The sequence below is a fragment of the Papio anubis genome, chromosome 12 (assembly GCF_008728515.1).
Source record: "Papio anubis isolate 15944 chromosome 12, Panubis1.0, whole genome shotgun sequence".
Lineage (NCBI taxonomy): Eukaryota > Metazoa > Chordata > Mammalia > Primates > Cercopithecidae > Papio > Papio anubis.
The window spans coordinates 23,182,197-23,204,537 of NC_044987.1; the positions used below are offsets into that span (position 1 = coordinate 23,182,197).

A 22,341-nucleotide genomic window follows, 5' to 3' on the forward strand; every position below is an offset into this window, starting at 1 on the left:
CCCAGGCTGGAGTGCAATGGCACAATCTTGGCTCACTGCAACCACCGCCTCCTGGGTTCAAGTGATTCTCTGGCCTCAGCCTCCCAAGTAGCTGGGATTATAGGCACCATTAACCATGCCCGGCTAATTTTTTTTTGTATTTAGCAGAGACGGGGTTTCACCATGTTGGTCAGGCTGGTCTAGAACTCCTGATCCTAGGTGATCCACCCACCTTGGCCTCCCAAAGGGTTGGGATTACAGGTGTGAGACATCGCGCCAGGCCTTTTCTGTGCTGGGCACAGTGGTTCATGCTTGTAATCCCAGCACTTTGGGAGGTGGAGGCAGGAGGATCCCTTGAGCCCAGCTCGAGGCACGACCCTGGCTCACTGCAACCTCTGCCTCCCGGGTTCAAGTGATTCCCCCGCCGCAACCTCTTGAGTAGCTGGAATTACAGGCACCCACCACTATGTCCAACTAATTTTCATATTTTTAGTAGAGATGGGGTTTCACCATGTTGGCCAGGCTGGTCTCAAACTCCTGATCCACCCGCCTCGGCCTCCCAAAGTGTTGAGATTACAGGCGTGAGCCACCGCGCCCGGCCCAGAACTTTCTTAGCAGTATAGACATGGTGAAAATGATGCTCAAGGGAATTTAATCTGCTGCTAAAATGACAGGTTGGAAATGACTGGTGGGGTGAGCGTATGGGCTATTGTAGGTGAATAGAGCCCAGTGATGAGGGTCTGATGGCCCTCAGTAGGGCTGGGATTTCAGCAGGTGCCATTTCTATTCACCTCTGTTTGGCATCCTTTTAGAGGATTATCAACAAGGGCTGCTACGTTCCCATAGGTGCTAAGGACTGCTGGCCACCTGTCCTGGATGCTGCACCATTTCCGGGGCTCTCTTCCTCTTTTCTTTGTTATCACCAACCTTCCTGCTGATACCTGTATGAGAGGTGGCTGGCAGGTCTTCCTCATACTGACATATTTACAAAGGAAAAAACCCTACGTTTTATATGATTTAATTTAATGGGACATGGTATAGGCCTAATTCTAAGGCCAAGAAGAATTTTTGACTGAGGAGGGAATATTGAAATATATATCCTCAAAAGCATTTACCTGTGTCTACAAAGCCTAGGTTATAGGGGATTTATCTTACAAAGAAAGAGTTCATCTGGTTTTGTGCACCCTGTCTCCATTATCACCAGCCTCAGGTGACAGTAGGGGCTGTTACTGACATAAAAAGATTAAGTGATTTGCTCAAGGTTTTCAAATGTATAGGGGTAAAATGAAGACTAAAAACCATGTTTAAATTCTCTCCCAGGAAGGGATTTTGCCACAAAAACATTAATTTATGCATTTTTGGAATAGTGCATGTAATTATCTAACAAATTTTGATATTCATTAATTTGTTGGTGCGACAACTTAATTTCTCTTTAATAAAATGCCATAGCAAATTTTCTGGAAGAATTTACGTGAAACTCACTGGGGTGGCCCTTGGGATGTAGAACAAGAGAACTAGGGACAGGGAAGACTTTAGTGAGCTTCTGCTTTTCACTTTAACTCTTGTTCTGCCTGAAATTTTACATTGAATTTCTTTTGTAATTAAGGCAACTATTTAACAAAAATTAATAAATAGACTTTAGGTCATATATTTATTGTAAATCTCAAACCTTTTGAAAACTGTGATGTCAAGTGTCTTCAATTGCGGGGATATAAACTATTTTATGTCATTTGGAAAGGTCAGATGGTTGCAGAATTCCCATTTTCATATAGTTTCTTAAAGTTTTACTGTTAAAACTCTCCTGCTTGGCACAAAATAATGTCCAGGCTGTCTCTATGAGAAAGTGATTTCTGTTGCCTAAGTTACAAAATGAAACACATTTTTTACCCCTGGATCTTGGCATGCCTTTGGAATGCTATTTGTATTTATGTAGCTAAGTTGGAACAACAAGAGTCACTGAGAGGCCCTTTGGTCAGAACAGAATCTGCAGAACTTCAGCCCTGCCAGATGGACTTGCCGCGGCTGTTCCGCTGCAAAAACTGATTATTTTTGCAAGCTGCATGAAAGAATTCACCACCAGGAATTATTTTAAATTTTATGACATTAAAAAAAAAAAAAAGCCTGCAGAACCAATACAGCAGCTGAAAAAATAAGTTGCTTGCAAAAGGTTTGCCTTTATTATTATTTTTAAAATTTCTGTGATTGTGAAGGAGCAGGTGGTTGGGTGGGGAACACAGAAAGCACTGGGAATGTGGTTCAGATCTCTAAACAGGGCAGGACAGTGGGCTAATTAAAGTCAGACAATGGGCCATTTAGAAAGCCTTAGTAAAGCATTCATTCAAATGAATGCCAAGAATATAGTGTGTACCTCTGTATTCAAACATTGGTGTTTTGAGTTTACTAGACACTGCCTGCTCAGAAAATGTTTCTTTTTTTCCTTTTTACATTATTTGTAGGCTTGTGGAGGGGGTTAGCTGGCCATGTTAACAAGCAATATGCAAAGCACTGTGCTAGGAGATGGAGTAAAAGATACGGGGAGATGTTCCCAGGGCGAACACTGATTCCGTTTATCAATAACCTTGCAAAATTTCAAATGAGAAATAGATTATTCTGCTGGCATTCATGAAAAAGTAGCAAGGATAAATAAGATATATTTATTAAAGAAAAATTGCAGGTTTCTTAGGAGCCTTAGCAGTCAAACAAAGAGAACAACAGGTGTTTCTAAAAATTTAAGAAAAATAGAGATAATATGGAAAGAAATAAAAAGCTAAGAGAAGATAAGAAAAATAAAGCAGGCCGGGTATGGTGGCTCATGCCTGTAATCCCAGCACTTTGGGAGGCTGAGGCGGGTGGATCACCTGAGGTCGGGAGTTCAAGACCAGCCTGACTAATACAGCAAAACCCCGTCTCTACTAAAAATACAACAAACAAACAAACAAACAAAAAAACATAGCCAGGCGTGGTGGCGTGTGCCTGTAATCCCAGCTACTTGGGAGCCTGAGACAGGAGAATTACTTGAACCCAGGAGGTGGAGGTTGCAGTGGGCTGAGATCGCGCCACTGCACTCCAGCCTGGGTGACAGAGCAAGACACTGTCTCAAAAAAAAAAAAGAAAAAAAAAAAAAAGAAAAAAAAGAGAAAAATATAGCACTAACCAAGAAAATACACATTGGGCCACCTGATGCCCATTTGCTATGCCCAGGCAAACACGACAATCTTACTAAAATCAAAACATGTTGTAGGGTGGGTTCAGGTTATGAGTTGAAGAGGTGAAAAATAATTTCTACGGTAAATTTTAAGAAATCAGAGAAGACCGTGAGTATTTCCTGTAATTGCAGTTGTGCCAACTGTTTTGCACTCATGCCTGCAGAGCTCGGGATGCCTCGGTCCAAAGCTTATCCTTTGTCCAACCACAGATTCAATATACTATCCACGTGTTATGTTCTCAGATGTGACAACATGCTGATGGCTGCGGAGGCTGTGATTTCTTCCTTGGATTTATGTATGATCAACTCCTTAATTTTAAGGCCTGTGTATCACTTTTTGCTTTTACTTGTGTTTGACTTCTTCTGGCATTTTCATTGTTGTTTAGCACCACCATTAGAATGCCAAAGAGAAGTAGTATGGTATTAGATTTCTACATTAGTAAAGGGTTCTATCTGTTTCTAGCATGGAATACTAAAAGTTGGCTTAGTATCTAGGAAATGAGAGCATTGCTGGGCTTCCTCTCCCCATCTTTTCTCAAACTTTCATAAGAAGGTAAAGCCTTAAGGAAATTATTCTCATCTTTCCTTATCAGCTGTTATATTTATTGAGAATATATGTAAGGTTCCATAGTGTGTACGACTATGAGAGAATTCCAGACACCACGGGGGCTAGGAGAGCACTGAAGGGATGGCTCACCAGAGACAGCAGGTGAATTGAGCTGGTAAACTCTATTTTTCACTGGGTTCAGGAACCTCTTCCAGCCCACAAAAGGGGGCTGATATTGTCTCTGCCTTCTAAGGTGGAAGAAGTGGCATTCTGCATCCAGTCCCATGAGTGAGCCATGGATGCCAGCCTCTCAAATACCTTGGCGATATTCAGAAAAGAAATCCAAAGACATGCCAGGGGAGTAAGCTTCAGGTAAGAAGAAAAACTCAGAGAGAAACGGGTCGCGAGAGTAGACCCCAGAGGTTCTGGAGAACAGAAAAGAGGCTTCTGCAAGGTCAGGATGGCCCAGTCTGACTCTGGTTCAGGAAGCGATTTCCTCTCATACAGAGAGGGCCAGGTGCCACATAGAGCCCCATGAGGCCAGGGGGTCCAGGAGTGATGGGCAATGACCAAGAGGGACTATATTCAGTGTTCTCCGTGTGATCCCCCCCGCTAGGTGCAGCTGTTTCTGGGACAGAAAGCAGGTTCTGGAACAGAACTGGAGGTAAATTCTATAAGGAAATTGAAAACTTCTTGGGTCTAGTGTCTTCTAAGATGTCTGAGTATCATAGGAAAGGAAGGTCCTGGTGCTCGTTTGGGCTGGGTATGGCCTCATCTCTTGAACAGTCTACAGGCACATTGTAGGGCTGACTGGGAAGACAAATGTGTTCCTGAGAGGGAGCAAAAGTCATAACTGGAGCCACACATCACACACGAAATCTGGAGGATGACTTGAGAGCTGAGCAGGAGGGCCTGAAGCAGAGTGACCACTCCAAAGCTCGCCCATCCTTGGGCTGGAATCATAATGTAAGAGGGCAGTAGGGTGGGTGAAGTGAAGACCTGGAGTCCCACAAATCTAGTTCCAAATCTAAGCCCCACTACTTTCTACCTGATTCTTATTTTTCTGATCTCAAAAATAGATATGGGTACCACCCTCTGAAAGCTGTCGTGCTTGTGTTGATAAATGAAATATATTTTTAAATAGATCAATGAAATTATTTGTAAAGTTCCTATTTCATAGCCCAGTGGTAAGTGATAGTTATTGTTATTATTCATTATTATTTATCCCAGAGAGAACTGAACAGGTGGGAAGGGAACTCAGTAATAAACATCAATTCAATTGTACCTCCCCCCCATGCCCATCTTTGACCCAATATTAACGTTAGCATCAGAACTTTCGGAGGCTACACAATCATTCTTCTGCTTTATGTGTTTTTCTATTCTCTGTATTCCTGGCTAACTCAGATTGCAAAACTTCAGTCGAACTAGAGAAAAGGGAATTTATCTTTTTCAGATTGCAGAGGGGGTTCAGGTTGGCCTTGGGGGTTGGGGGTAGGGGTGCCAGTGGGTGGGACATATTCAGAGCTCTGGGAAAATCTACTGAGTCAGGAGGAGAAACAGCTGTACCCAGTGGGGGAAACACACGGAGAACACTGAATACTGACCCTCTCCCATCTGCACCACTCAGAAGATTCTTTTAAATTCAGGAAATGTAGGCTTCAGAAAGTCACATCCTTTGTTAGGTCAGCAAATCGGTGGCAAATCCTGATCAAAATATTCAGACTTTCATTTCTTCCTTCTTGTCATTTGAAGGTGTTTTTTTCAAATGGCAGTTCGAGATGGATAAGCATAATGATAGGTTTGTTATCCTAGACTGACTTGAGTTTTCGGACATTTAGGACTACAGAATGGGAGCAGTTGAAATTATCTGCTTGGTTGGAGTTTCACCAGGTTGGAGTTTCAACTCTAGCCTTCTTGACTGGAAGAATGGAGGACAGTGGCATAGCTCAGTCAGCATGTCATGAAGGTGGGTAACTATTGCTTCCACTGTTTTTTTTTTTTTTTTAATTCCTAGGAATAAAGTTTTTAAACCTACAAAAGTTACCCAGCAGTCTTTCTAATGATTTCACTTATTTATATTATATTAAAAGTAGTAGTAGTGATGACGTGAGGATCTAACTTTCAAGGCTGCTATCCAGAGCTCCTCATAATGCAGGGCCTATGTACCTTAGTGTGGCACACCTTTGCTGAAACATTGATCAAGTACTGCTATGTACCAGATACTGTAAAAACCATAAAAGTTGCCATTGGCTGAGCATTTACAGCATGCCATGTGCTGTACCAGGTGCTTTGTAGACATTATCAAATTTCACTCTCACAACACCTTCCGTGGTAGCTAGCACTGTTCCCATTTACAGAGGAAGAAACTGAGGCCCAGAGAAGTGAGATCAATTTCACACACAAGAGTCAGAACCTCGGTCTGTCTGACTCTGATATTCAGGCACTTAAGTACTTTACCACACTGTCATTCTTCCTGGGCTGGAGGCTCCGAAAGAAACAAACAGAAATAGCAAGATGTTAGCCAGTTGGGCGAGAGATTTAAGAAAACAAGAAGTGACAGTGTAATGTAAGAATATTTTAGCAGAAAAATATGCTGGAGGCTTTGGGAGCAGAGGGGAATGTCTAGGAGATCTTAACAGGCAAGAAGAGATCTGAATTTTGAAGGATTGTGCAGGCCTCCCAACCTCCTCTTTCACTTCTCTGTCCTCTAGACAAAATTGGTTCACCCACTGCATGTCACAGGGAATGCTTCCTTCCCCTGCGCCTTTGCCCATTCCGTGTGTTCTGCTTGGATTCCACTCCTGCTTACAGCTCACCTGGGTCATCTTCTTCCTTGAAAGCTTAGCTCCTGGCATAGTTTCCTCCAAGAAGTCTTTTTCTCTTTTCTCTCTTTCTTTTCTTTTCTTTCTTTTCTTTTTTCTTTTCTTTTCTTTTATTTTCTTTCTTTCTTTCTTTTCTCTTCTTTCTTTCTCTTTCTTTTCCTTCCTTCCTTCCTTCTCTTTTCTTTTCCTTCCTTCTCTCTCTTTCTTTCCCTTTCTTTCTCTTTCTTTTTTCTTTCTTTCTCTTTCCTTTCTTCATTCCTTCTTTCCTTCCTTCTTTCCTTCCTTCCTTCCATCTTTCCTCCCTTCCTTCCTTCCTTCTTGCTCTATCGCCCAGTCTGGAGTGCAGTGGTGCAATCTCGCCTCACTGCAAACTCCACCTCCCAGGTTCAAGTGATTCTTGTGCCTCAGCCTCCTGAGTAGCTGGGATTACAGGCACACCCCACCATGCCTGGCTACTTTTTGTATTTTTAGTAGAGATGGGGTTTCACCATGTTGGCCAGGCTGGTGTCAAACTCCTGACCTCAAGTGATCTGCCCGCCTCGGCCTCTCAAAGTGCTGTGATTACAGGCGTGAGCCACTGCACCTGGCCAATAAGTCTTTTTCTACCTACCTGCTTCATGCTTTGCTCTCCCTCCTCTGAACCTCCCTCATGTTTACTGATGGTCACACTCAACTCGTTTGGCACTTGGAGCAAAGCCATCTTTTTATTTTTAATCACTTATAATTTTTTACCCCCAACTAAACAGTATATTTCTTAAGGGCAATGAATTTCTTATATTGTTTTGAATTCTAACAAACATCACTCCTCACATGCAGTTGAGTGTTTAATAGCAATGGCATTGATTGAGCACCTACCATGTGCCAACCTCTTGGCAAATATTAAGTGTAATCCTTAGGATAACCTTGCAAGGTAGATGTTATTATCTTCCTTTAGCAGCTAGGTTAAACAACTTTACTGTTACCACACAGTTGGCAAATGGCAGAGCGGGGATTTGAATTCAGGTCATCTGGATCTAGAGCCCAAACTCTTCGCTATGCTGTGTTTTCTGTGTCTTAGAATATGAACTTCAGGCTGGGCATAGTGGCTCCCGCCTGTAATCCCAGCACTTTGGGAGGCCGAGGTGGGCAGATCACGAGGTCAGGAGTTCGAGACCAGCCTGGCAAATATGGTGAAATCCCGTCTCTACTAAAAATACAAAAATTAGCTGGGCATGGTGGCGCTCGCCTGTATTCTCAGCTACTCAGGAGGCGGGGGCAGAACAATCGCTTGAACCCAGGAGGCGGAGGTTGCAGTGAGCCAAGATCACACCTCTGCACTCCAGCCTGGATGACAGAATGAGACTCTATCTCAAAAAAGAAAAAAAAAAAAAAATAACTTCAGTAAACCTAAGTGCTGTAGGTTCCCAGACAACAGAGTAATCTGAAACGTCAGCTCAGACGTGCTTCAAATAGGGTAAAAGCTAGTTGTCTGAGACTCAGGTCTATTTTAAATCCTAAACAATGAGATTAGGATTTAAATATTTAAAGAAATGGAAATATTTGAAGTATGAATAATGAAAATAACAAAGATAAATAAATGGAATAAACATTAAAAAATTTAAGTCTCAAAAGTGAATACTGAGATGTAGCTCAGAAGCTACAAAGTAGCTGCTATGTAGGATGAACAAGTCTAGAGATAAAAGGTACAACATGAGGACTACAGTTAATAAAGTTGAATTGTTAGGGATTTTTGTTAAATAAGTAGACTTTAGCAGCTTTTGCCACAAAAAGTAACTAAGTAACAGTAAGTAATAATGATTCGAAAAGCGAACACTTGAGGTTGGAATGAAAAAAACAGATCGCTTGGGAATAGTTAAATTTTGGTCTGTACTTATATAGTATATATAAATCAAGGCTGATGAGATAGGGGGTATATTAATTTGCTTCACTATAGTGGCAATTTTGCTACATATATGTATCCCATAAGGGTCATGTTGCAAACATCAGTTATACACAGTAAAATTTATTTGAAAAAAATAAACACAGAAACTAGGGAAATCTTAGACACGTGACCCAACTCTCCGCTTTTATAGACAGAGACACTGAGGCTCAGAGAAGAGAAGGGAATTACCCAAGACTATTTGCAGGCAGAAGGAGGGGTTCAAACAGACTAAAGAAGTAGCAGCTTCTCTTTTGGTAGAGGAGAGATGTGTTACCCCAAGTTTCAGGGAAATCAAAGAAACTTTAAGATGATAGAATATACAGCTTCCAATTGCATGTATTTTTCCCTCCTAATACTTCACAAAAAGTCCAAATGCAAATCCCAGATCTGGACATCACAATGTTTACACTTGGTGGTAACTGAATTGTGCACATGATTGGCATAGCAAAGCAGCAGGTGAATGTGGAACTAAACAAAGGTCCAACTAGCAGTCCTGCTGGAAGGACAGCTGGTTTTAGGGACTAAGACAGACAATGCACATCTGTTGTACAGTTAGAGTCTGCCCAACTTTATGGCAATTGCTCTATGTCATAAACACGCCGAATGGTGCCTATTCACCTTCTGTTCCTCCAAAATTTCCCATTAAATACGTACTATTGTCATACTTCTTTCCATTGCTTGTAATATTAACCCTCCAAAATAATTAGGAAAGATTAGTAACTGAGAGACCCAGCTGACCATATTGCTTTATCCTCTATGCCCTTGATGTCAAGATTTTAGAAGCAAATTTACATGTAAGAATTTAGGATAATGTACAGAAAGAAAATAACTGTAAGTCATTCTGATTTGAAAAGCAAAAACTTGAGATTGGCATGCAAGAGTCACGCTGTGTGGAAATAGTTCACTTTTGGTTTCTATATGTAGAGCATGTAAAAATCAAGGCTGTTATAATCCAAATCTATTTCTCACTTGGGGTATTTCTCCTTAACATTCTCCTCAATTCAGACCTTATAAAAACAGAGCCAGAAATCTTCATTTATTTTTCCTTTGGTTTATGTAGGATATTAACTTAAAGGAACTTTCATGTCTATTTTCTTATTGTTCCTGGCTATAGCATTTTGATGAATGAGAAGAGCAAGAGAGCTGTTAGTTTGTCCATAAATCAACAAAATAAATGGAACATCAAACCCTGATTCCTAGGCTCAATCTTAACATCTCCTATATCACACGGCACTTCCCCATCTCCCCAACAGTTTCAGTTCCAAGCTGATTTCCTTTTCTACACAGCAGGTTTTATGTATTTTCCCCTCATGCCAGCTGATGTATATTCAACAATTTTAAATAAATCCATAAGATAGCTTAAGAAAAACTTGATTAAAAGGAACAATGGTCTGAAAATCACTCACCAACTTTCAAAACAAAACTGAAAAATTGTGGCTATTAGGCTTATTGTTTTTTTTTCTACATATAATAAAGAGGTTATTGAATTTTATGATGTTATTTGAAAATAATTCAATGATTAGCTTTTATAGAACTCAATTGAAATGGTGTAGTTGAAAAAATGCAGCAATCAGAACTTAAGTGTGTGTGTGTGTGTGTGTGTATTTGGCACTAGATGGTGGTGAATGGCGCACATTTATATATCTTAGTAGAAGATCTAGTAGTGTGGTAAAGAATAACAGAAAAATTTGAGAAAGAAAAAAGAAAAACCATTATTTAAAAATAGACATACATAGCAATAGTTGTGAAACCACAGAATTATAGCTAAAATGTATAGAAGTGGTTTTAATTTCTAGTCTTTGGTGAAAGTCTCTTTTGATGCAAGGGATATTTTTTCTTGTTCCTACTGCAAAGATGTGAGAAACATTTCATGGTATCAAAAACAGATGTTCATGAGGGAAACTGCGGTAAAAATGGATCAACAGAGTCTTGTATAAGTTTATCAGTGTCGTCACAAATAAAAGAGCAGCAACTGGGGCATCAAATAGATACCTCCTGAAGTACGCCTATCCAGAGGGGTGGGGGACATAGTTTTCAGAATATGTGAGTATTAGTTTTCTAGGACTGCTGTAACAAATTATCACAATCAGGATGGGTTAAAACTAGCAGCATTGATTCTCTCATAATTCTGGAATTCTGTCCAAAATCAAGGTGTTAGCAGGGCTGTGAGCCCATCAGACTCTAGAGGAGAATTTGCCTTTGCCTTTTCAAGCTTCTGGTGGCTGCTGTTAGATATTCCTTGACTGTGGCCTCATCACTCCAATCTTTGCTTAAGTGGTCACATTGCCTTTGTGTATCTTCTCCCTGGTGTGTGCTTCTCTCTCAAAACTCCCGCTTGTGAGGGAGGATACTTGTGGATGCATGTGATTATACTGAGAACTCACTTAAATAATGCCAGGTAAGGGCCTCTTCTAAAGATACTTCACTTAACCACAAATTCTGCCATATAAAGCAGAACCCACTGGTCCCAGGGATTTGACATGGGATCTTTGGGGCTCCATTTTTTAACCTACCACGATGTGCTTATGGTAAACCGTATGGTAGGGCCTCTGACTGGTCATTACTCATGCTGTTAGCTACAAATTTTGAGCATGTCTAATGAATAACTTCTCTGACTGAACTTGCTCGAGATATGAGAATCATTGTGTCCTAGTGCATTGGTATGAAAGAGGGGAGGTGGTCTCAGTATGAGCCACCAAATCAGAGCCCCACAGTGTCTCCCATAACATGATGTTCCATTATTCTTTCTTATTGGGTTGCATTTGCAACAGGGACAGAAATAGGCCCTCGAGAGTGGATGACTAATGTATATGATATCCTTGAGATTTACAGATATTCTAGAGTAGTGGTTGAGAGGATGAAACATCAGTAAGTGGACAGTAAGGGCAATTCATGCAAATGTCTAAAGTCCAAATAACCGCATTTTGGGACTTTATGCATTTAATTATCTGAATTTAAAAAGTCAGTGAAGTGAGGATGAGTGTAAGCTACTAGTGTTGAGATGCTGGATAATATGATGGGGACAGGAAGTTAAGGGTGAGTTCATACCATCTATGCACTTGATGCCTGAGAATAACTACCATGGTTAGAGCCAGTGCGTACTTTTGTTGTTCTAGAAGTTGTCTCTACATGGTATATTTTCTTTTCAAAAAACCTCTTTGTTTGCATGTATCAGAGATTATTCTACTCTAGTCCCCATTGGCCGTTCCCTTTAAATATGGAATGTGGGCCGCGTGCGGTGGCTCATGCCTGTAATCCCAGCTAATCGGGAGGCTGAGGCAGGAGAATTTCTTGAGCCCAGGAGGTGGAGGTTGCAGTGAACTGAGATTGTGCCACTGCACTCCAGCCTGGCCGACAGAGCGAGACTCTGTCTCAGAAAAAAAAAAAAAAAAAAAAAAAAAAAAAAGGAATGTGGAATTAGGAGCCATCTGTTACTTGTAAATTGTGCAGCTTTGAAATAATTACTTCCCTTCTCTTATTCTCAAAGCACTCATCTGTAAACTGGGAAACTGTGTAAATATCAATCCGAGGGTTAAGTGTGTCTGTCAAATGCAAGAACACATGAGAAAGTGCACTTTAAACTGTCCTTACATAAATGTGATTATAGTCATCATATTATATGGCTATGCTGCCTGGTATTTTGTCTTCAGCATTCAGTCTAGGGCTGCTTGGTTGCTAAGTTCTTGTATTTTTCAAATATGTAAGTATTTTTTCTTTCCACCAGGTTATTTGGTGTTCAGTGGCATGAACTATGTATTATATATGTTTCTTGTATCCACTTTCTCTGTAAGAGACCCAGTGTCACTGGGTCAATAGCAAGAGCTCAGCAAGTTCTTATCTGAAGAGAGACAAAAACCTTGGCTGTGACATATGAGGCTTAGACACTTGCTCTTTGCTCTATGGCAAAGTTCTCAAACAGTGATGTGCAAAGGCACCACCCAAGGAGCTTGTAAAAAAATGATACAATGACCACGGCTTGGCTCCAACCCAATAATAGTAGACATGGGACAGGTCCAGGGATCTGTATTTTAAAATGAAATAAAATAATATGATTTATTATGAATTATGTTTCAAGTGTCTCATTTTATAAAAAGTAAAAACTCACCAAAAAATAAAGAAAGGAAACAAAACCTGTGACTTGATAGCCACAGATCTTGAGCAAGAAGTCATATTTGGTAAATTTTAAAGAGAAAAAGTATGTCCACCATTTGGATATACGCTTTCATGCCCTTTAATGGAAATTTCCTTTTTCTCTAACTCGGGTATAGTGCCTTATCATTTGTATATAGGCATTGATGATACAAGGTGTGAATTACACACTCATTCACCCTGGGCAGACGCCATGTTTGTTCCTTAGTGATATGTTACCCTTATGTGCAACTCTTGTCTTTCCAGTTGATAGTTTGCCTGAAACTTTCATCAACTTTCATAATTTAGTTGCTGTCTCATGTTAGTGGCAGTTACTGTGGTCAAGTAACCCATAGGATTCCACTTGAAGCTATGGTTCATTTTAAGTAGATTCTGAATTCCTTCTCTCTCTCTCTCTAGTCTAAGAGACTAGATTTGGATTGATATTTTATTTTTATTATTATTACTGTTTTTGAGACAGAGTCTCACTGTGTTGCCCAGGCTGGAGTGCAGTGACATGAACTCAGCTCACTGCAACCTCTGCCTCCCAGGTTCAAATGATTCTCCCACCTCAGCCTCCTGAATAGCTGACATTACAGGCACGAACCACCACACCCGGCTAATTTCTGTATTTTTAGTAGAGATGGGGTTTCACCATGTTGGCCAGGCTGGTCTGGAACTCCTGACCTCAAGTGATCTGCCTGCCTCAATCTCCCAAAGTGCTGGGATTACAGGCATGAGACACTGTGCCCTGCTGTATTGATATTTTTATCACACACCCCAGGTGATTCTGAGCAGGCACTGTGAGAAGCACTGAACTAGGAGCAGACAAGGAGCAATTTTTCAGATTTCTCTGTGGCAGATAAGCTCCATTTGTTTAACTAGAAGAGAGGTGGTGACTTAAAAGAAAGGATAATGGCCGGACGTGGTGGGTCACGCCTCTAATCCCAGCACTTTGAGAGGCTGAGGCAGGCGGATCACGAGGTCAAGAGTTTGATACCCCTGGCCAACATAGTGAAACCCTGTCTCTACTAAAAATACAAAAAAACAAAATTAGCCAGGCGTGATGGCAGGCGCCTGTAATCCCAGCTACTTGGGAGGCTGAGGCAGGAGAATCGCTTGAATCGCTTGACCCTGGAAGGCGGCGGTTGCAGTGAGCCGAGATCGCACCAGGGCACACCAGCCTGGGCAACAGTGTGAGACTCCGTCTCAAAAAAAAAAAAAAAAAAAAAAAAAAAGAAAGGATAACATAAAATATGCAATAAAAGCTGTTCCTGGATGGGAGGAAATTGAACGTTCATTTGAAGCATGTCCCAGGAGTTTGATTTTGGAGCAGAGTTGAACATGGTGCCAACATTCTCAGCAGACATGCTGGAAGAGCCAGTACCTGCTGTGTATCAGCCCCTGCACTAGTACTGGACATGGTTGCCTCATTTATTTCTGGTCATCGGCTCTCATGCCCTGCACACAGCTGTTGCCAACAGATGCCTGACATTCACGTGATTATATTTTACTTGATAGAATAGGTGTTTATATGTTGATCTTGGTAACCAAATGATATTGCCATTCTAAAATCATTTCTGAGATCTGATGTAACTACTTAAACATTTGGGGCATACAGTAGAACTATTTATAAAGACACGGATGGCAGATAAAGATTTTAGACTCAGAACGTCTCCTACTAGGATTTTAAAATCTGATTTTGCATGTTACAGAGATTTTTTTTTTTAAGTTATCTCTGTTGGGTTTAGAATAACAATTATGTGGATGAAGGTGAGTATTATTCCCACCAACCAAGCCCTTGTTGGTAATCCATGGGTTGGGGAAATGAAAAAGTCAGGACACACCATCTTTCAATTGGTGTGAACCACAGTAGCCAGCCAGTAAGATCACAGAGCTCCTGGTGCTCCTGCTGGCTGCTAACAGATATGCCATAATTTTAATAACAGTTAGAGATATTTATAGCTGGAGGGGACCCCGGAGGTCATTTTGCCTAACTCATTTCATATTGGGCCCAGAAGAGTAAAGTGACTTTCCCAGGGCCACATGACTGGTTCCTGGCAAGGGCCAGGGCCCCTCTCTACTGGTGTTCCTCCACTCCACAGGCTTCTCAGTCAGGAGGAGCACCAGCATTTATTGACTGTGATTTATGTGACATCCAGTTATAAGCGGATAGGAATTCTGTTTCTAAGGGCATATAGTCAATAGCAGATGAATAAAGACATGAAAACTCTTTCAAAAAGGGCATGAAAACCAGCATAAAGTAGACTAGGATGAGATTGAAGTAAAGGGAGTGTAAGTTAAGGTGTAAATGCTGGCACCACTAAGTGAGAGAGAGATCATCAGTCATGGGGTGATTGTGTACTGCGTACCAGTTAAAGGAAGGCTTTGCTTTGAGAATATCAGACCCAGAAAGTGGGGGATTGGTGTGTGGATAAAGGGAGAGGAGAGAGAACCTGCAAGCATCTCAGAATGTGTTAAATTGGGACTTACATTAAGTCTTGAGTTACTTGTTTGCCTGGATCGTTTTTCAGCCAGGAGATCTTTGACTGTATGCTTCACTCTCACACCTTGATACACTCGTTTGCTGTGGTCTCCTGGGACTTAAGCAAATGGAATAGTCACAACAAATGTGGATGGAATCATTAGGTTAACCTCCCATAGGACATATTTAGGGGCTGATCATTGTGATGTCATTTTCTTGATAGAATGCTAGAATTCTTGGATTTGAAGTGGCTTTGATAGAGTGGCTTCAATAGAGCCCTGTCTCCTGGTCTTTGATAGAGACTCATCTAAGCTCTACAAGTGACAGACACATCGTTCCATCATCTACACAACAGCTCATCAAAGTCCCTTCCTTGTACTCTGATTTGTCAAGATTTACTCTGTCAAGGTTTACAATTTATGCTTTAATCACAAGACCAAGGATTGGCTGCAACTTGGAATGATGCTTCTAAATGCATGAGGTAGAAGTTAGATTTGTATGATTCAGGTTACAGCATAACAGTATTCCTGCCCTATTATATCTGATGGGAGTGAGCAGGTCAACAGGAGTTTTAAGAAGATTATGTTCTTAAGAAGAAAGTTGTTTGTTATTGGTTTACTGCACGAAATAAATATGTTTTGTTTTTGAAAATCAGTGATTCAACCTGAGGAGTTACTGCTTTGAAATAAGGCAGAGGATAAATAAGGAATCATTCATTCATTTAACAGATATTTATTGAGCACTTACTATATTCACTTACTGAAGACGTTGTAGGTGCTTGGCAATTTACATGTATTACTTCATTTGATCTGTTTTACAGATGGGGAAACTGAGGTCTGGGACTAAATTATTTGGAAGGTCTCATAGCTGCTTATAAGCAATGGAACTGGAATCCAGACTTAGGTCAGTTTGTAGTATCAACAACCAGAAAAATTTGCTGTTTTCATCATGGGGGAATTACAGACAGATAACAGACTATAGAGAAAAACATTTCCCCAAAGTTCTAAAATTGACAACATTTCTTCTAGGCATAGTGAGAACCTTATTACTGAGGATGGTGAGGAAATAATAAGAGAATCTTTTGTTTGGCCTATTCTAGAAAGCATTTATGCACTAAATTAGTGGTTCTACTAGAGGAATTCTAAGATGTTTTCTAACTCTATAATTGTTGTTCTGTAGTAGGTTAAATAACTTCCATTTAATTAAAATTAAATCCATTATAGTTGAGGTGTTGCTGGCTTACCGGCAAATTCAGCTGGTACAGAATTCAGCATCAGTGTGTGTGGCAGAATATAAAAACAAATGTATGTATGAGCCACATAACCTAAATTAATCTCTAATCTGGCTGAATTTGTAGATAGTCTAGAATATATTTCATTTATGAGTCAAATTGCATTGTAAAAAGGATGAAAGGAAGGAAGGAAGGAAGAAATGAAAGCTACAACCAGAGGTAGTATGGTGCATTGGAGAAAAGAGGTTGCTGGTAATCACAACTACACATTAGTCACTAACTTGGAACAATAATAATCTCTCAGTTCCATTTTCCTCATGTGTAAAATGGGTATGATCACCTCTTCTTAGCTGTCTTCAGAGGATCAGAAGGCAAAAATAGGACATACATGTGAAAATTCCTTGAAAACTAACAAGCTTCATATAAAACACTGATACAAAATGAAGAAGAAAAACAAATCCAGGTTTCAAGACAATGTATTATTTAATTCAAGTAAAGTACATACAACCTTATTTCAGCAAAACAAAGTTATTTGAATCATCATTTGGGTCTAATTTTGATGGAATATGGTCTATATATGTTATAATTAAAGAAGCTTGAAATACTTCTTTGAAATCAGCTTCAAATTTAAAGCTTACTGACCTTATGATTGTTCCAAAGGAATCTAAATGTTGCTTCTAGAATTGTGTGTGATGCTCTACTTTTGGAAAAGCCTAAGGCCACATTGATTTATCGATTATTGATTGAGTGTTTTCGGTGTGTCAGAACTGGGGATACAAAAGAACATGGCTGTCTAGTGGGGAGAGAAATACTTTAAAATAAAATAATTGTGAGGCAAACGTGCTAACTGCAAGAACAGAAATATACCTAGGATAGTCAGAGAAACCCAGAATGCATCATTTCCTTGTAGGGGGGAGAGAGACTCAGCGAAGGCAAGGTGATACTTGAGTTGGGGTTTAAAGCAAGGTAGGGTGTGTGTGGTGATGGCAAAATAGGCAGGAAGACAGCACGGGCAAAGTCCTGGAGGCAAGGACAGAAAGAGGAAGTGGCAGGAAGTCAGGCTGGGGTCAATTATGATGTTTCTGGTATAGGGAAAAGTTTGGAATGCATCCTATAGGCAATGTGCCATTGGGGGCTTTTAAGAGAGTGATGTTGGTTTCATTTGCATTTTAGATCAACTTTTCTGGCAGCTGAGAGGAAGGTGGTTTTGAGAATCACAAAGCTGCAGGAAGATCAGTCAGGAATGTTCTAGAATAATCCAGGCAAGAGCTAATGGGGTCTGAGTAGTGGTGGATGGGAGGGCAAGGATCAGACAGGTTTGAACATTATTTAAACATGAGAGAGAAGAAGATTCAAAGGTGAAGCTCAAGTTTGCACCATGGAATTGCTCTCAGTACGTAAGTTTCAGAACCATCGTGATGTGGATGGTAATGAAACCAAGAAAGAGGATGAAATCCGTTGGGGGAGTGATTGAAAGATAAAGTCACATGGTGGCACACATAGAAAAGAATAATGAGCACCTGGCATACTGGGGTAAACAGGCCAGTCTACTTCCAAGAGCTGAGAGGATCAGTATCTTTGTAATGCCTATAACACTGATTTCCAACACACAGGTTTGGAAGCTCTGGACTAAATGATTCAAGATGGAAGCCTGGGGAACAGTCACATTTGAATGGTTGTCAGAGGAAGGGAGGAGAACCCTATGAAGAAGATATGGGAAGACTAATTGGAGAAGAAACAGGAAAAACCAGGGGAATAAGGCATCCTAGAAATCTGGGGAAGAGATTTCAAGAAAGAAACAAAAAAAAAAAGTCAGAGGCAACAGAGTAGTTCAGGAAGATAAGGACAGAAAAACATCTCTTGCTTTCAATTCAGTGGTTGGCATTGAGCTTACCAAGAGTAATTCAGAAGTGTGGGGTGGCTGGAAGGCAGATAATAATGTCAATGGAGGAGGTAGACACAGGAAAGGGAGACTATTTCTTCTTGAAGTTTGAATGAGAAAGGGAAACAAGAGATTGAGTGATAATTAGAGAGAATTATGGTGTCAAGGAGAGGTTTGCTTATGTTCTTATATCTATTTATGCATTTATGAGTGAGAGAGAGTTGAAAATATTTAAACAGGACAGAGGGAAGACTAATGGCTTAGAAAAGAGAGACAGAATGATGGAAAGAGGTCTTGAAAAGGCAGAAAGAAATTAAGGCCAAGGGCACAAATTGACCCTCAACTTCTGAGACTGAAGTACAGAAAGTAAGGGTGTGGGTGGGATGGTGGTACGGCCAGTGACTACGACAGCTCTAGTGCACATCAAGCAGGCTGGTGTAGGAGAGCAACTCCAAACCAGGCAGAACCAGGCAGGGGTCAAAGCCAGACAGAGAAGTCAAAGAATATACATTGGTCATTCTCAAATGTGATCCCTGGACCAGCAGCATCAGCATTGACTAGGAACTAGCTAGAAATGCAAATTCTCAGACCCTACTCCAAATGTACCGAATCAGAAACCCTAGGGTGGGGCCTAGCCTTCTAGGTGATTCTGATGCTCTCTGACGTTGGAGAACCACAGATATACATATGAGTTAGGCCTTTAGAAGGTTCCTGTGGAGGTGGGGTGGTCAACTCTAATGTACACAGTCCTGGCTGAGCAAGAGGGGGAGTATCTGACTTACTGAGGTCGGTGTGGACTTAGACAGCTCTGGGAAGGAGGAGGGCCTGGGAGTTGAGGAGGTCCAGGCTGGATCCTTTGTGTATTTGCAGACTGTCTCTGCTTTGGTTTTTTTTTTTTAAAAGTGCTTTTTAATTGATTATTTTAATCTGAATTAGCAATCTATACTTTATGTGTATGCCAAAAAGCCTAGGGGAAATACACCTATTCTAAATAAGTTTAACAAATAACCACATGGTGATTAATAGAGGAATAAAGTTCATGAGATGGCAAATATCCAGATGAAAACTTCTGAAGTTTTGTCATATAACAATCAGTCTTATGTACCAGTTGGCACCGACTTAGTGCAAAGCATGGGGCTATATGCCACAGGGGATGCAAAATAACTTTAGAACATATAGCAGATGTCCTCAAAGAGATATTATTTTAGTGAGAGAAATCAGACATTCACGTGTGAAAGAGCAGGGAAGGGGGAAGAGTACACTTTGGATTGTTGATGAAAGTTTTGTGGGAAGGGATGTGACTTAGGCTGGATTGAGAAGCATGTGGACAGGTTAGGAGGAAGGAGAACAGCCTGGTAGACAGCAGGCATCGGTGAGCAAGAACAAAGAGGCAGAAAGCAGAAAAGATGTGTCCAGGGGTAAGGAATGAGTACAGTTGGAGATACTAGATTTAAGTGCCATATAGATGTAATTGCATTTCAAATGGGTATCTCCAGCCCAGACATGGACTTTAGTCTTGGATATCCAACTATTCTTGGATGTCTAGTAGACATCCCAAACTCCACATGTCCAAATATGAACTGCATTCTTCCTTTCCACATTTGTTTTATCTGAAACTTTTCCTATCTCAGTTGATGGCAGCCCGTCTTTGGAGTCACTCAGTCCCAAAGCTATAGAGTCATTCTAGGCTCCTCTCTCTCATCTTTCACAGTCTATTCTTTAGCAATTCCTGATGGTGCTACCTACAAAATACATCCAGAGTCTGCTGACTTTTATTTACTCCTCTGCTAATATCCAGGCTCCACCCACTGCAATTTCTATAATAATGCAGCAGCCTTCCAACTGGTTTTCCTGCTTCCACCTCCACCCTGCCCTGGTCTATTTGCAACACAGTAGACAGGGTGATCCTTGGAAAAAGCAAGTTCAATTGTGTCACTGCTCTGCTGTAAACCCTACAGTGGTCCACCGTGACATTCACAGGAAGAACCAAAGTCCTCATAATGACTTTACATGACCCTGTTCCCTGAAACAGGGTTTCATCTCTGAAGACTCATCTCCTTGCTTACTGTACCCCAGTGTTTCTGAAGTGCCCCAAGCACACTTCTGCCTTAAGACTTCTGCACTGGCTGTCTCTACTGTCTGGAGTACTCTATTCCCCATTATCCACATGGTTAAATGCTTTTGTCTCCTTCAAGTCTTGGCTCAAATGTCATCTTCTCAAGGAGAACATACTTGAAATTGCATCCTCCCCAGAAAATATTACTGATCCCCTTACTCTAGTTTTTCTGTCTATGCTGCACTTGCCACTCTATTATGTCCTATGTCGTTTCCTTATGGAGCACATTTATTATTGTCTGTCTGCTTCTTGCTAGAATGGAAGCTCCACGAAGTGGGGGCTTTGCCTGTTTTTACTCATGGATGCATCCCAAGTGCTAGTGCCTGGAACACAGGAAGCTTTCTGTAAATATTTCTTGAAAACGTTTGTTTTTGGTTGAAAATAATGGACATCTTAAAGGTCTAAAAAGTTGGCTGCAAAAATTTACAGTTTATGTTGTAAGGTACGGAAACCACTGAATTTTTTGGACAGAAGAGTATTATGGCTCTTATATTTTTTGGAAGTTCAGTCTGAGGGTAGATTCTAGAATGGGCTGGCGATGAGAAAACCGAGAGGGTGGGAAATGGTAAAACGGAGGCTAGCCGGAAACACTGGAAATGACAAGGAAAGGACATATTTAAGAGACCTTTCAAGGGAAAAGACACACGCACACGCACACGCACCACACACACGCACACACACCATGCATGCACACACACACACGCACACACGTACACACGCATGCACACACCACACACGCACACACGCCACACACACACACCACGCATGCAAACACACACATGCACACACACCACACACACGCACACACACCACGCATGCAAACACACACGCACACACACCACACATGCGCACACACACGCACGTGCACACACCACACACACCACACATGCACACACATGAACAGACACACATGCACACACACGCACACACACATCCACGCAAACACACATATGCACACACACACGCATGTGCACATACCCCACCCCACACACCACACACACACACGAACACACACATACACACACATGCACACACACTTATGCACACACATGGACACAAACCCACACAAACACGCACATGCACGTGCACACACATGCATGTACACACGTGTACATGCACACACGTGCACACGCACACACACATGCACAGTGCACGCACATATGCACACACATGCACACACATGCGTGCAAACACGCGCGTGCAGACACGTGCACACACATGCACACACATATGTGCACACACGTGCGCACACGCACGCATATGCACATGTGCACGCTCGCACACACGTGCGCACACATGCACATACACACCAAAAAACAGCGCTATGATGAATAAGAGAAGTCAAGAAGGTCGGGGAAAGAGTCGGTTTTGACGGGGGAAGAAGAATGCAGTTTTTAATATGTTGACTTTGAGGTTGTGGTGACATGAAAAAATAAAAAATAAAAATATCCTGGAGATATGAGAACCTGGACCTGGTAAAACTGTACATCTAAGAAGCATCTTTAGAATTATGGTAATTGAAGCTAAGAAAGTAAAGTTCTCAAAGGAAGACTTTGTAGCAAGAGAAGAGTAGAAATTCAAGCCTCAAGCCTTAGGAAATGCTACCATTCTGCTACCCAGGGGAAGGGAGGGGACAGAGAAATACTTCAAGGGGGAGGCATGCAGGGAGGAGAGACCAGAAATGTAGGAATGTACCAGAGTAGTAGCATCAGGAAAATGAAAGAAAGAGCGTTAGAGAGAAAGGAATAATCAGTGGTGTCAAGTATCTGGTATTTAGTAGGTGCTCAATAAATACTTACGAAATAAAAGAAATGCCTTAGAGAAGTTGAGGAAAACGAAGGTAAGAAAGACCGTGGAGTCTGGAAAGGTGAAGGTCTTTAGAAAAATGGGAAAGAGCAGTTTCCTAAGAGGTGAGGGTGAAGTCTTTCTTTGGGGTTTCATGGGAGTTTGGGTAGTAACAAACCAGGACTGATGGGATAACTGAGCTCTGAAGTAGGGGTGTAGGTAAGTGAGTGCTTACATTTT

The 22,341-nt window shown here is 41.2% G+C and overlaps 1 protein-coding gene and 1 long non-coding RNA gene across 9 annotated transcripts in view; one reads left to right on the forward strand and one right to left on the reverse strand.

Moving 5' to 3' along the window:
* Positions 1-15,200, reverse strand: part of C12H11orf53 (chromosome 12 C11orf53 homolog) — a 29,962-nt gene extending 14,762 nt beyond the window's left edge. Inside the window, exon 1 of the mRNA XM_003910672.5 lies at positions 15,096-15,200. The gene's annotated coding sequence lies outside the window, so the exon portion shown is untranslated. The remainder of the gene's footprint in view (positions 1-15,095) is intronic.
* The window catches only part of LOC103877884, a 305,800-nt gene that overhangs the window by 11,516 nt on the left and 271,943 nt on the right, over positions 1-22,341 (forward strand). For 2 of the 8 annotated variants that reach the window (XR_004177358.1, XR_004177361.1), the window contains exon 1: positions 15,179-15,568. The exons of 5 other annotated variants lie outside the window; for them this stretch is intronic. This is a non-coding gene — a long non-coding RNA (uncharacterized LOC103877884). Of the gene's footprint in view, positions 1-3,090; positions 5,698-15,178; positions 15,569-22,341 lie in introns of those variants that run through there. One more of the 8 variants, XR_004177360.1, reaches the window with a different exon arrangement.